This window comes from Lathamus discolor, chromosome 7, assembly GCF_037157495.1.
Source record: "Lathamus discolor isolate bLatDis1 chromosome 7, bLatDis1.hap1, whole genome shotgun sequence".
Taxonomy (NCBI): Eukaryota; Metazoa; Chordata; class Aves; order Psittaciformes; family Psittacidae; genus Lathamus; species Lathamus discolor.
Genome location: NC_088890.1, coordinates 20,318,593 through 20,333,399, shown reverse-complemented (window position 1 = coordinate 20,333,399; position 14,807 = coordinate 20,318,593). Strand labels below are relative to the sequence as shown.

The following is a 14,807-nucleotide window of genomic DNA, read 5'->3' as shown; positions in this document are numbered from 1 at the left end:
TTGTGGGCTGTCCATTTCGGTGGGAGAGAGGTGTCAGAACTCCTTACCTGACTGTTGTGTCTGCCTGTTCTAAGCCATTGTCCCATGCGATGCAGCACATGGTGCAAAGCCTGTGTTAGGGGGATATTGTTGCCATTAAAAAGCAAGTAAGTGAGTTATCTGACTAGGCTTTTTATTTGGGGAGTTTGGGTTCTGTGTTTTGTGGGGTCTGACAGTCACTTTCTTTATGTAGCTTTCTAAAAGCCAATGGAATAGAGATCTGTTGTTGGTATATTCCATCCCCATGGGACCATTCCTGCCTATAAAATTAATGCTTTTAGGAGGTAATGTGTAATCCAGGAATGCTTTGGTGTTGCATCCTCTGGGCTCAGTGCAATTCCCGCTCGCCAGCAGCATTGGCCTTCAGCTGTAAGAATAGTGTGCGAATTATTGATTTTTAACTTTTTTGGGGGAAGGCTGAATTTAACATATTATGCAGGGGGGAAATAAGAAAAAAATTGGAATCCTGAAATGGACATTTCCATTTAAATCTGAGGAGGAACCTCGGAAAGAAATGAACAAGCCAGACTGCAGTATCATGTACAAAACTTTGTAGCTCTCCTTCTCTATTTTTTATATATTTATTTTTCCTTATACTTGGCCTAATCTAACTCTTGGCTCATGTTTTCCATAATGTGGGAGACCTGGATTGAGTTCCTGCTTCTGTCTGAGGGCATGTCAATCGATGTGTATCTCCCAGCCATCAAGGAAACAGCTTAGCTGACAGACTGTTCTCTCTTCTTAATGCTGTTCCACTTTGTATAAGCCACAGAGAGCCCTGGGACTAAGATGCTCTCTTGGCAGACTGTAGCTTCATTATGGATTTGAATTTGACCACTTTGGTGTTGGAAAGTGCCTTTGCAGGGGTGTGTGGAAGGTACTGGCATTTCACTACCCTCGTGCCTGACTTCATGACTGTGTCAGTATTACTGGAATCCTTACTTCAGAGGCCTTTGGTACTGGACTTGACCACGTTATTGTGGAACCCATCAGCAACAAAGAACTTGATTGAACTTTGCCTATTTCAGCTGAGATGAGCTTGCTTTTTTTCTATGGGGATGAATGCTTCACAAAGAGCATCTGATGATCTCTACTTAATAATCAAGTCTATTGGTGAAGAGGAATCGTCTGGAGCAGTTGCCTGCTGCCTGGTTAGATAAGCATTGCTTTTACAGTCTGGAGGGAGCTAGAACTGAAAGGAGCAACGAAATAATAATAATTCTGAAACATTACCATTTTGGATCATATCTGCCTGGCTTGCTTCCAGGAAAACACAGCTCCTATAGATGTATTCACTGTGTACAGTGTGATCCTTTGGAGACAACTGCTGCAAAAAGGGGGCATGCAAACATAAAGACAGGTCAATGTGAGTCCAATAATAATTTTGCAGTGCTCCAAGTCCCTCTAGGACAGTGTGCAAGTGTTCAGGGACCGATGTCTCAGTAGTACCTGAAATTCATGGCTGTTTTGCGTTTGTTCTGAAGTAGCCACCAGCTGTGTACAACTGGTACATGTTGTACACCATTGGGCCTTATATTCCAGAGGCCTCAGCTCCTACTCGGATACCTGCTGAAGGAGGTGAGATTCCCAAAGTGCTTGGTACCTACCAGTGTCTTGCCAATTTGGTTTTGTCCTGTCTTGGAGTTGCTGCTCTGGCCTTTTCTCCAGTCTCCACCATCGCCACCTTCATTGTCATTCACTGCTGCTTCCAGCTGCAGATCTGAAATGTGTCATAAGGGACAGCAGCAGAGTCTGGGCTTGAGCAGCTTCCTCAATGCCCCTGTGCTTTTTTTTCACTGCCCTTGCTAGGGTGAATCTTGCCTCAAAACCAGAAGAACAGCCGAACACCTTTGAAAATCAACACCCAGCAAGTATGGGGGGAATTCTTACGTGGCTTTTACTTTGCTCTTTTCATTTGTGAAGACTTGGTAGGAAATGACTGCACAGCTTCCGTCCATAAAACCTGGGTGTGCTAGTTCTCCAGCCCCTTCACTTCTCTTTAACTGCACCACAGTGGGTTGCAGCCCTCATTGCAAGTAAATGTACAACTGTTATTAAGCAGCTCTGCCAGCGTGGTTTAGTCTGTATGTGTCAAGGTAACTTTCCTGAGTGGGAAATGGTTGTTGTGTCGTGTCGTTTCCCCCCCCTACCCCCGAGTAATTTTCTCTGACACATCTCTAACTTTCCAATGGGAACAACTGTACATATTGTTTCTGGAGACTGTTTATAACAGGGTTGAAAACATTTTTTAAAGGGGTTGAACCGTAATCTTTTGCACAAAGGCAGGCAAAACAATCACTGCTTGGACTTTTTCCAGGCAAGCATTTGAGCCCCTCTCTATGACTGCTTTTGATCACAGGGCACTTATGCTGCTTTTGGGACACGGACCTGAAAACAAACCCCCTGTATCCAAATAAGCGTCACACTTTCAAGGATGCATAAATACTTTTGGTCTTCTGTAAGTCAAATACAGCTGTTTCAAATCTCATATTCTCCCCAGAAATTGTGCTTTTGGGAAAGAGTTGCTCTAGAGGAGGGGAAATAGACCACAGAAAATGACCAGGAAAAAGGCTTTCAGGAAAGATTAGTCTTGCAACCAGTTCTGTCCTTTAGATACCTTTTTCATCTGCATCTTCAATTCATAGTTATGAATAAAGACAGAGTTCTCTTCTTGCATGCTATTTTGCACCATTATATTATTATACAATGTATTATATTTTTTGCTTGCTTCTCTTTCTTCTTTTTTTCTGATGGAGATCCATACTTCAGCTGCTTGGAAGAATCTTGTTCTACTGTAGATGTTCATTTTATGTGCTCTGTATTTGCAGTAGAGTCTGAAATTTCCTTTGGGCAGCACATACCTGTTTCAGTCGATCTGGGCAGTGAACATTTCATTCTGAGGTGAGTCTGTTCCAGCAGCATCACACAGAAATCACTGTTGCATTCTTTGGTGGAGTATTATAATTGTCAGACTCTACAAAAGTAGACATCATTCGGCACATCTGTGTCATATATTCTAATTGAATGTCTTGAATGAGGCAATAAACTAAACAACCAGCCTGTGATTTACCAGTCTCCAAACCCAACTGTATCTCCTCTGTTAATCAGCCTCTTCTGAAGTGCAAGATCTCAGTGTGTGACACAGTGCTGACAGACTGCTACCCTTTATGGAGCTAATGAGCTCTGGGTAGGTACTAGTATCCTAAGTCATTAACACAGGTTTACACAGATGTAAGCATTGCACAATTGATAACTCGAATTTTTAAAGAGTGAAGGATCTGACAAATTTTTTAGTCATTTTGCTTGCTTGCAGCGTGCCTGCTAGTCTAGAGAAAGAAATCAGTTACTCGCTGTTCTGTTCTTGCTGTTGCTTATGGGCCAGAGTTACTGCAAATGTCATCCCCTCACCAGTGCTCCCAGAAGGAGAGTTCCTGAAGATGTAATTTCTAGGAGTTCATGTCAGAATTCGGAGTTCTTGGAAGACTGTTTTTCCTTGGGGCAAAGCTTTTGGGAATAACTCATCAGACCAAGGTTTATTTTGAATATATAAAGCCAGGTGCAGCTGAAGGCAAGGTCACATTTGCCTGTACTTAGAGGTCTTCTATTACAAACATGCTCTCGGGTTGTGTTCATTCACCTGCACCTTTAACAAAGAATCCCAGCCCCAACACTTGCTATCCTATGTGCAGTCTGCACATGTTAGAGATTATAATAGCTCAAAGGGCTCAAAATCTTCATAGGATCAGTTCTGATTTAGTTATGACATGACAGCCCGATGATGGATGACTTAGGGAGCCGCTAGAAAATGGCTTGTCCGTTGCTGTTAAAGTGAGCCATCTCCTTGATGTTCCTTCAGTCTCTGACAGAGCAGTGGTTTTGAAACACATCTATGCTGGCCCTGCAGCTGTGTCCTGATTCAGTGCCTTTTTGGTGCATTTCTTATTTGTGCAGATACTAAGTGTACAAAACCTTGGCTGTGCAATGTGACATATTACATTAGTGTGAGTTATGCATGCAAAGGAAAGAGCAGAGTCGGTGAAATGATGATGATAATAAATTGGGAAGGTATAGGGCAATGATGGGTATACCACTGTAGGGAAGTGTTCTGACTTTAATGTTGCAGCAGATACACTGTGCTATATTTCAGGAAAAAGAGAATTAATGGCTTTGGTACTGCCTTAATTGGAAGAGGTAGAAGCTGTTGCAGAACTGAAGTGTAGAAAAGCATCTATACAGAAAGTTTGACTTAAAGGTCTGTAGAAAACGGTTGCAGCATTTTAGTGGGACTTAAATCAGCTTCTTTACTGAATATGAGTAAGTGCCTACCTCAGTCCGGCAGCTTTAACAACCTGCAGGAGCAGGGAGGAGAGTCACCAGCACACCAGTGATCGCTCTGAAGCTGTTAAGATCTAGGTAACCTTCAGCCACTTACTTTTTCTTTGCCTGTGAAAATCCTAGGGTGACAGGAAGGCTTCGTATCCCACCAAGAAGTGTTTAAATAGGATACTACTGAATGCAACAAAAGGAGGTCCCTAGTGATCTAAATATTGACACGAGGAGCCAGTTACAAGGAAAGAGAAAAATGTTTTCTTTTGCATGAAGTTTCAACTCTGAATTCTACTGTAGTCACCTGATACTTGGAGAGGCAAAAGGCAGGTGTGCTAATATGATGCCAAAAGGCACAACTGAAAGCTCAGAAAGTTCTTGTTTTGTACTTGATAGTGCAGGGGAAAAATAATGCAAAATTAAGAGCTGTGCTGTAGACAAGAGGAACAAGACAGCTTATCAGTAGCTGTCAGGAGCCCTGAGAAGAGAGATATTCATATCTTCAGCTGAATTCCTGATGAGGCTGTGGCTGCCATCCCTGTTCAAGGGCAGGCAACTGAGAAGAGCAAGTTCTCCTCTCTGATAATGACAGGTGAGAGACATACTAGCATGGAAAACATCACTGTTGGGCATCAGCAATGTGATCAGAAAACCAGACTCTGTTGCTAAAAAGAATGTAAAGCAGTACCTATAGGATGCATTGTTTGCAATATAGAGCATTGAAAGCCTTTGGAATGCCTCGTGTTCCACCTGTTGCATCCCTGTTCTCTGCTGGTATGCTTCAATGTCTGTGTGGTGCCTGCTTCTGATAACAACCACTGTAGCTGTGGGGGAAATGCAAAGAGCACCTTGCTGGATCTGCAGAGACAGGCTAGCTTAAGAGTTTCTTTCTCTCTTGAGAAGCCAGTAGTGGACAAACTGATATACAAGTTATGGAACTTCTGTATATGAGGTATGATTGGTTTTTTTTTCCTCAATAGGATTAGTTGATGGTGGTTTAGGGCACTTGGGACATAGCCTATGAACTGATAATATCGCTTTTATTCATGTGCATGCTTACGTATTATTCAATGCTAACCCAGTTGCTTCTATGGGTTGTTACTGTAGATGTGTCTTAGGGCTCAAAAGAGCTGTATGGGACAGTAGGCTTGTTCTAAGTCACAGGCAGGCATTTTGACTGCTGCCTATCTTTGCTTTAAACTGCTGGAGCTGTTTAAGCAGGACTAGACATCTGTAATGACATGTTTTCAAAGCCCAGCACTTCCCACTGCAGAGCTGAGACATTGTACTGTTGTATCAAAAAATGGCAGGTCGCAGAGAATGTAAGAATCCTTCTTTCCTGCCCCCTTTCCCAAAACCTCTGCCTGCTGCAGCAGAACAAGCCATCACTTTGGTAGTTTTCAACATCTGAAGCACTCTTTTGACTGGTCCTTCAAAGAAGTGAGAGATGGGCAGTGTTCCTTTCTTATGGCATAAAATGTCCCAAGAGCTACAATTGTATAAAAAGCAGGAAATCAAACATGCAACCTGAAAATAATTGAATCCTCAATTGTTTAAAGTATAAATTGGAATCAAGTGGCTGCAAGCTGCAGTTGGTTATTTTTAGATAGCTTTGATGGTTTGATGATTTAAACTGCTATCACTGCCTCTAGTATTTATCCCAGCAGTCTGTTTAAATTTGATCAGAGACTGCAGTCCTCCAGTTTGTTCTTATGTCATTTAGAAGTTGACTGGCAAGACAAGAGGTTGCCCATACCTTCAGTCTTGTGGCAGCACTCTGTGTAATACCAGTAGTACTTTGGGGTAAATTCCTCACCATACTGGCTTCTACCTGTGTCAATATACTTGTGAGAGCAGAATACCTTCCAGTGATGCGATAGTAAATGCAGTAAGGCTGCTTAGACTATGTGCAGAATGTAAGCTGCAAGAAGAAGTAATGAAAAGGTAGGGAAGGAAAACCAATCAGAGCATTGAAGAACTCTTGAAGTTATAAGAAGGTATGCCAGACCTTCAGTGGTAATATCAGCTCTCATGACAATAAGCACAGGGCGACATGGAAGGTGACAGTGCTGATTTAATATGATCGAGCCACAGACTAGAGAGCAGTAAATCACCAGTTAAGCAGGCAGCTCAGCTAGGCAGTGGAGTCAGAAAAGAGATGTCATCAGCAGGAAGCCAGGCCCAAGAATAATGCTGCCAGCAGGCCTCACTTCCCTGAGATTTATGAAGAGCCAGAACTGTTAGTATGAGCTGACTGCCTGAGGGTACAGGAGTTGCGCATAAAAGTACTTAGGTCTTTGAAAGGTGCTTTTCAGGGCACATTCAGGCTTCCTTTCTGTATGAACAGTAAAAATAGCCTAACAGATTCCAAGTCCAAGTGTCATGACTTGAGAATCAATACCAAGATTCTCATTAAAATTATAATATTGTTTTACTTATTCCTGTGTTTAAGCCATGAAGATATGCTCAAAATAGATTTTCAAGCACTCTCCACATCAGTAGCTTGAAGCTAAACCTTGTTTCAAGTTAGGGTTTTTTCTATCAGAATCCGGACTTCAGGAGCCTGAACTTTCTGCAGACCACCAGGTACTGTGTTAGCCACTGTAGAACCATTGGTACTGGCAACACTCTTTTGTTCTTTTTGCCATTTCTCTTGGGAAGGTGTACCCTGCAGAAATAGGTAAGATTTTGTTTTCATTTCATGTGCAGAGGAAGAAAAGGAATAGGTGAATCGCTGGTGTGGATTGTCTCTGTGGCTGGAGGTCCTTGAAGCATGCCCTCAGATAACTATGACTTCTGGGCTGGAAGATAGGGAAGGAGGTAGTTTGATTTTACTGATGTGGGTTTTTTCTGTGATCAGTTTGGCAGACCCTTGGGAATGGGCTGCTTCTCCAATAAAGGAGACACAGGGTGTCTCATCAAATCAGTTTCTTGTCTTGGGCCCGGGTGGAGTTGTGGTCTGTCACAGTGCTGTGGAACATAAGTGCTGGTTTTCTTGAGGACTAACATGCTTTGATCTAACCACAGTTATGGCATTTAACATGAGTTATCTTGGTGTAACTTAGTCTCCTGTGATACTTTGAGGATCTGCTGGCAAATGTTAATGTGTCTTTTTAGCAGTAGGCTCCATGAAAATCCCTTAAACTATTATGCTGAAATAATGATGTTACTTGAAATAGCCATTCAAGCTTACAGTATTTTTCCTCTTGCAGGGCTGTCATGGATAGCTCCTTTTTTCCTGAGCTGCCATCCTAAGGATAGCCTTTTCCATCTGGCAGACTCCAGCTACCACTACTCCAACATGGCCGTTTTGTCATTAATATCTGCTGAAGCTCGTGTTCCAGCTAGGGACCAGCTACTCCAATTTTTCCTTTTATATATTATGTCCACTAAAGAGTTGACTTCTGCTATGTGCTTAATGTGAGACATTCTTACTTGACTGCTTTTACTTGGCTGAAGTAGGTACAAGGAAGAGTCAGGCTGGGTCAGTGTTAAAGTTCAGGAAGTAAATATCTAAGTAAGCATTTATCAGAGGACTTTATTATTGGATTCTACATAGGCTGCAAAACGAGGAAAAATTCCAAGATTCGAAGGGATCATTTAGGTTCCCTGACAAAACTCTGCAATCAGGTATGCTACTATCTGTGTAATCAGTAGGACTTGTGGGAGGATGGAAGACCAATTATTATTGCTGTAAGCTTTTTGGATGCAGATGGCTAGACTGAAGCTTAGGCTTAGTGTAGGCCAATGGGTTGGGCTTAGTTTTTTAGTGCTCGGGAAATCAGGAATTCGTTATTATTATTACTAGGAGTGGGAGCAAGCAGGTGGGAAGAGACCAGATTTCCAGGTTTTGGTCTGGATCTCTGAAGGATGTGGAGGAGAAAGTTGAGGGTTTAATTTAGCAAACCCAGAGATGGAGAACATTTTGTATTCAGGAATCTTCTGTAGCTTGTGGTGTTAAGGTCTACTCAGCAGCATCCTTGAATTGCTTTAGCCTAATGGCAAGAATACTCTTTGTTGAGGGGTGTCTTGAGCAAGCAGCTGTCTCAAGTGCTTTCCACACTCAGAGGTCTGCAAGAAGAGGTGAAATCTGGCCTTCTGTTCTCTTTTTCACACCAAATAAGACGCTGACATTAAGTGAAATAATTATTTTCAGTTAAAGGGAAAAAAGGCAAAACTTAATGTGATTTAATGTTTGTTGAAAAAAGTTGAATATATATATGTAGAACATTTGATAGGAAATATTTAAGCTTTTTTCATCATACTGAGAAACTTAGTTTGGATTTTATATCTCGAAGCTTTTTTAGTTTTGCTATTTAGTGAAGGACTATGGAATTCTCTTGAAAGGACAGGAAAAATGTTTGCACTCTAACTTAGTATGTTCATAAAAGTAATTGAAGGAGAAAATGATGGAACATAAATGTTGCATGAGAAACAGAAAAAAAAGTAGGCTTGATGCATGAGGAGATAAAACAATTTATTGTCTCCCTAGTCCAAATTTCCTTCTCAATAGAATTCTAATATCTGCCATGCAAATCTGATTGAGTCATGGCCTAATTATTTCACTTGTGCCACTGTTTGTTTCTTTAAGGTCAGAATTTATTAAAGAAGATTATTGCTTTAATTACCATGTGCATTCCTAGAGCTTATCAGGAGGCAGACATGCTCTTTGCCCATGAGTGGTGTTCAAACATCTGCAGTGCATGTTCAAGCCAGCATAAACTGGTTGTGGATTGGGTTATTTTGTACTCTGCCACACCAGATGATGTGTTTGCAGATAGCAGTGTGAACGGTGTTGACTCTGTTGCTAAGGTCATAATTTGTGTGACATCAGTGTAGTGTTGCTAAGCAACAGTTAGCAACTTGCATCCCGCATTTAGTTCCTTTGATTTTTGTGGTTTGTATCAAACCTGACAGGCTCATGCTCCAAACCTGGGAACACTGGTTAGTCATTGTGCACATTCCTCATATGAGGTCACCAGAAGCAGTCAAACCCATTTGGCCCTAGCCTCTGGAATGTGGAGGACTTCGGCAAAGCTTTCTGAGCTGGTCAAGCAGATATGCCAGTATAGTCTGTGGGGACAAGAAACAGAAAATGCCGTGGTATGGAAGCAGGAGATGGAGAAGTGACACCACAAAGTAAAGAGGGCCACTCTATTCTCTGTTGGACAAAGTGCCAGCTGGTCTCACACATACCTATTTTAAAAACTGGCATTTATTTTAAATTTTGTGCTATTTTTCCTCCTCTAAACAAATGGAAGGTTAAAAATGTACCTCAAACTATTCTGCACATAAGCGGAAAATGAGATCCATGTCTATATGCCCTACATTTTCCATTCAGCTTTGTTCTGAGTTGTGTTTGCTTCAATATTCATTCTTTCTCTGTTTAATTCCACATGAGTATTAGGCAGCAGTTTATAAATGTTAATTAAACTTTACTCTTCACCAGTGGGTAAGAATTGCTCTTGCTTAATAGACAGGGAACGCAAGGTGGAAATGGATTAGTAGAACCTGTGCAGGTGGGAGACCAGAAAGCAGAATACAGTTGTCCTGAAATTTGGGGGTTTTGAATTACCACTGGCAAGCCCAGGAGCACATTGGAATCTGCTCCCCTTAGTGCCAGAGGTCTGCTTGATTAGAGCCATATAACATTAACATCTGTGCAGAACAGCAAAGTCTATCCAACTCCAGTGAGGGCAACCTCCCTCTCCCAGGTGAAGCCCTAAATCCCTGATTAATCTGCCCTGTGCTGCTATGTTAATTCCAAGCATGTACGGGTGTGCTTGTCTATCACAGATAAACATGACAGGCAACAACTTCTTCTCCACAGATACCCGGTCTAATACAGCAATAGTGTGCTGTTAGCTCTATAGGGGGTGTACTGCAACAAGATGCATCAGTGTTGTGAGATGTTAGCCAGGCTATTTGTTACGTGTCCCCAGTGCCTCCGGATTGGTGTAAAATCATCACTAACCAGATCTCACCTTGCTTCTTCAGCTAAGCCATTCAAGCCCCCAGCCTTCTCTTGTTACACCCCGCGGGAGCACTATCAGTTGAATTTTTCATGGATGAGGACTGCAGAATGCAGTTTGTGAGAACTATCCGTCTTGAGATATTACTGGTGTGGACTTTTTCTCACACTATAGACCTGCTGTGCAGTAGATGGTTTACCAGTAAGGAATGTGAACCTTATTTTGCAAAGAAGTACTCTGCATGCATTTTTGGTAGCAATATTGCACACAAAAAACATTCCTTATAGATACGAATTTGCTTTTTGCTCCCATTCGGAGACAAGCAGTATGCATTTATATGCAGCACTAGTGTACTCAAAGTGGTTTCCTTCTCCGTTACCCAAAAGTGAACGCTGCAGCAGTACTACTGCATTACTCCATAGCTCACTTAGCTAGTGAAAAATGATGCTGTAGCTTTTTGTAACTTTATTAATTTAGCAGTTTTCTTCAAGAAACAGATGCTGTGGTATCATGTCTTCCTTATCAAAGCAAACCAGGATTTATTAGTCAGCTGGAATATAGTATTTGCTTCTTAGGTTATGATGACTTATTCCAAGGTGATGTTAAGATCTAGTGGGGCAATATAATCCTCTTTTCTTACCTTCTGCTTATCCCTCTCTCATAGAAGATTGCTCATGATTGTTCCATCTTGGCTGCAAGCAGATGTCTTGCTCTTTTCACATATTCTGCTTTCTTAGTTGAAGTTTAATTCTTGGTCTTTTTCTCCCCAGATGCCTCCATACTTTGTCTGTTGACAGCATACATTCATGTCATTCCAGGAGTGACTACTTCACACATCTTTGATTGTGTTGCTTTGCAGAGTGTTAAGTTCAGTCTTTACAGCTAATAATATAAAAGAGGACGTAGGTAGAATTAAACTCTCTAGATTTCATTAAGTGCATTTGCACAAAAACCTGAAAGGTCACAGGGGGGATCTTGGGGGAGCAGGAGAAGGGGGAAGGAAAGAGTCAGGTGAAGCTTAGGGAACAAAACAGGCTGTGGTTCAGTACAGAATGCTTGTAGAGCAGTTTTGTTTTCCTTTGAGAAGTATAATCAAGACCTTTGAATGGCAAAAGGAGTCTTGTCGTGAACTTTGTAGACATTAAGGAGTTTTGACAATATCAGCTGCGGTTAATGCTGTGACATTGTGATAAGTCAGGGAATGGTTTACACCAGGGCTGTGTATCAAGGGGCATCTTTCACACTTAACACACATTCAATCTGTATTTACATTATACGCATTATCTCACTTTTGTTTTGGCATTGCCATTGACTTCATATGAGGAAAAGAGTAGGTACATCCAGTCTGTACTTCGCATGACTCTGCTGAGGATTACTGGAAGCCTGATTTATAGTATAAGGCAGCTGTTAATGCCACAGCTTAAACAATATACAGTGAGAGCGAAATTATTTAGCACTTGAAAATAATAAATCTAATCAGATCTCTAAAGCCTCAACTGTAGCATTACTTTACAAGGCAAAGCCACACAGGAGGCCAATGGAAGTAATGTATACACTTGACAAAACAATTCAGCAGCTACAATAGACTCTGGTCATTGAAAATCTGCAATTTAAGGGCCGGCCCAACTTTACTGTTCCCTGAAAGCAGCCCATGTGCTTTTCTACCTTAATAAGCTAAGAATTCGCCAAAGATAGAAGCAGACATCTGAACGCCTTTGGAAGTAATTGCTTCAGGAAAATTTCGAAGATTAGAGGAAATAAATTTCTTGTCTATGCCAGGACTTGTCAGAGTCCAAAGCTATCCAGAGAACAGATGGAAATAGCCTGAGACATGTTTAGAATGATGTGGAATTTGGAAGACCATGTAAAAGTAATTGATTGAAAGAACCTATCCATTGAATAGCACCAAAAGAAGAAAGAATCACTGAACTGGTACAGCATGCCTAGGAGTGAACAGGAGAGTGAGGTGTTGCAGAACACCTCAGCCCGTTGGGCTTCCTGCAGTAGTCCCAAAGGGACTAACATAAATGAGATGTTGTTGTTTTCCTGGCTTTATAAGCAGAGTAGAGGAGAAACTTCTTTTGGTGGCTCCTGGTGGCACTGGTGCATTACTTGCACCTCTTCTCTTTAGTAGGAAAAGAAGAGGTTTGTTTTACAAGAAGAGAGCTGATTGTTTTGGCTGTTAGGAAGTTCAGCAAGCATTCTCAACTTGCATTCAACTTTGAAGACTTCTTCACTCTTAGAGAAAGCTTTTATGTGAACAAAATGAGCATTTTTCTTCATCCCAATGTTATTGCTCTAAACCCAACCAAAACTGTACCTCTCCCTAAAAATCCTTACTTTCATTAAATCCTTAAATCATGATGGATGGAACAACTTGTATTATGTCAGCACTTGTGCTTTCTGCAGAGACTCACATGTTATCAGTCTGATTTGGAGTATAAACTGTTATTCATTTAGCTGCTGGTGAGCTTTGCACTTTGGTTTTCCGGTATCAGGGAAAACTTCCTGACTGAGCATCATCTGAGAATGAATTAGAGTTTTGAAAGATTTTACCTCAACTACCAACTCTGGCATCAGCTGATAATTCAATGTCTGTAAATCACAGAATCATAGAATAATCACTTATTTTACACTCTATGGAGTTGTACCTGTAGTGAGCAGTCAGCTAGCTTGTTATTTCCCAGAAGTGATTTCCAGGCCGTTTTATGTCTTTTGCGTGTTTATGGTGTTAGTTGAATCCCTTAAAACTTCAGAATGGATATTCTCATTTATGCCTACCTGTGAGCACACTTTATGTATATGCCTCTTTGTACGTAGAAAGGGAGAGAGACTCACACACTGATTAAAATATAATTAGGGAAAGTTGTTTGAACAGTAACCCAGAAAAAAATGGATACAATTTTTGTCTTATTCTGAGTCTCCAGCTTTCTGAGGGTTTTGAACACTTCACTAGAACTTCTTTTCCCTGTGGTTCAACAGTGGTTTCCCTTCTTCTCGTCTCTTCTCAGTATTCACCCCAAGCACTGGTAACATGATGGCAAGCAAGAAGCTATTTGTTTGTCATAGAAAGAGAGGTCAATTGGGTAAGTAATGAAGCATGGTCTGCCAAAAACATAATATAGGCATTAAGGAAATATTAGGTTAATGAGACCATTAGTGTTTTCATTGTTCTGAGTAAATTTAGAGGAAGAACAATTACAATGCTGCAATTACCTTCCACAGCTCATAAATCATTGCGCTGCTCCTGAGTGTAAATTATAACTGCACAGCTATGGGGTTGTAGAAGCCTGTTGTATAATAAGGCTGACAATTGCTAGAATGCTGCTATCACCCCAGTGCAGGAATAGATGTCACCCAGTGGTGGCTGAAACGGCCCCTCAGAAGGGTGAGAGAGCAATGGCTATGTGGGGGATTGGCACTCTACAAACTGCAACTTACTCTAACGGCCCTACAAGAAGAGTCCCTGGAAAAAGCCCTATTACCTGCGTACACCAGCTCCCAGAAATGTTTCTGTCTTGGGAGCAAGACAAAGCAGCCAGAGTTGTTCAGAACAACAGGCTGGCCTATGAGTACAAAATTCCACGCGGCATTAAGAGGAAAATGGCAGTTTCGCATCTGGATGGCAAAGTCTTTGAGGCAGGATTCTGATCAGTGGGCATAGCACTGAGTAATTGGTGGTAGTAATGATTGGATTCTTGTACACACAAATGGATGTAATTATTAAGCTGTCTCTCTTGAGATCAAGAAGATTCATTCTTGCAAGGCTGGATCTGCTAGAGACCTGCTTCTTGAACTCAAAGGCTCCCAGGTGACAAATTCTGCTGGCTGTAAAGGGAGCTGTTGTGATCCTAGAAGAAGACTCCAGATTCATTTCTGTTAAATCCTTCAAAGGGAATGGAGCAGAGTCCTCCGGAGAATCCTGTTCATAGAACTCCTCTATGAACATAGTATGATTTTTAGCATGATTAAAATGGCTTTTTCAGGGTCTGACTAGGGGGATGCTCCCCTTAAGTACTCCTTAGATTTTGCTGAATTGCCTGCAGCTGAATTGCCTGCAGGGAATTTCCTGGTATGCTATGCATAATAGTGATGTACTTTCTGTCCTCCCTGATCACAATTTAGCAAAGCATAAAAGGTGGTGCCTAACTTACTGTTTCTGCATAGTTAGTGAAGACTGTTGCTGCTTCGTTCAGCACTTGCTGATGTGGAGAATGAGTTGGCTGATGGAACTTGCAGCAGCAGGACTTGCCCCTGCTCCCCCGTAGTGTTTGGATCAGTGTATGAAGGAATTGGATGCCTCGTTGGGGTCCTGCCATACAATCTTCTCTGTGGGTGCTCCTGCCAGCTTGGACCTGTCCTGCTAGTTTTGTCAAATGACATCTCAAAGGAATGAAGTCATGCCTAAACCCTCTGAACAATGCTGTCTGGCACAGTGCTTCTGTAACCCCTGGGAGGCAGTGTGGAGGG

At 41.7% G+C, this 14,807-nt stretch overlaps 1 long non-coding RNA gene across 1 annotated transcript in view; it reads left to right on the top strand.

Moving 5' to 3' along the window:
* The window catches only part of LOC136018099 (uncharacterized), a 79,600-nt gene that overhangs the window by 41,332 nt on the left and 23,461 nt on the right, over window positions 1-14,807 (top strand). The window lies entirely within an intron of this gene.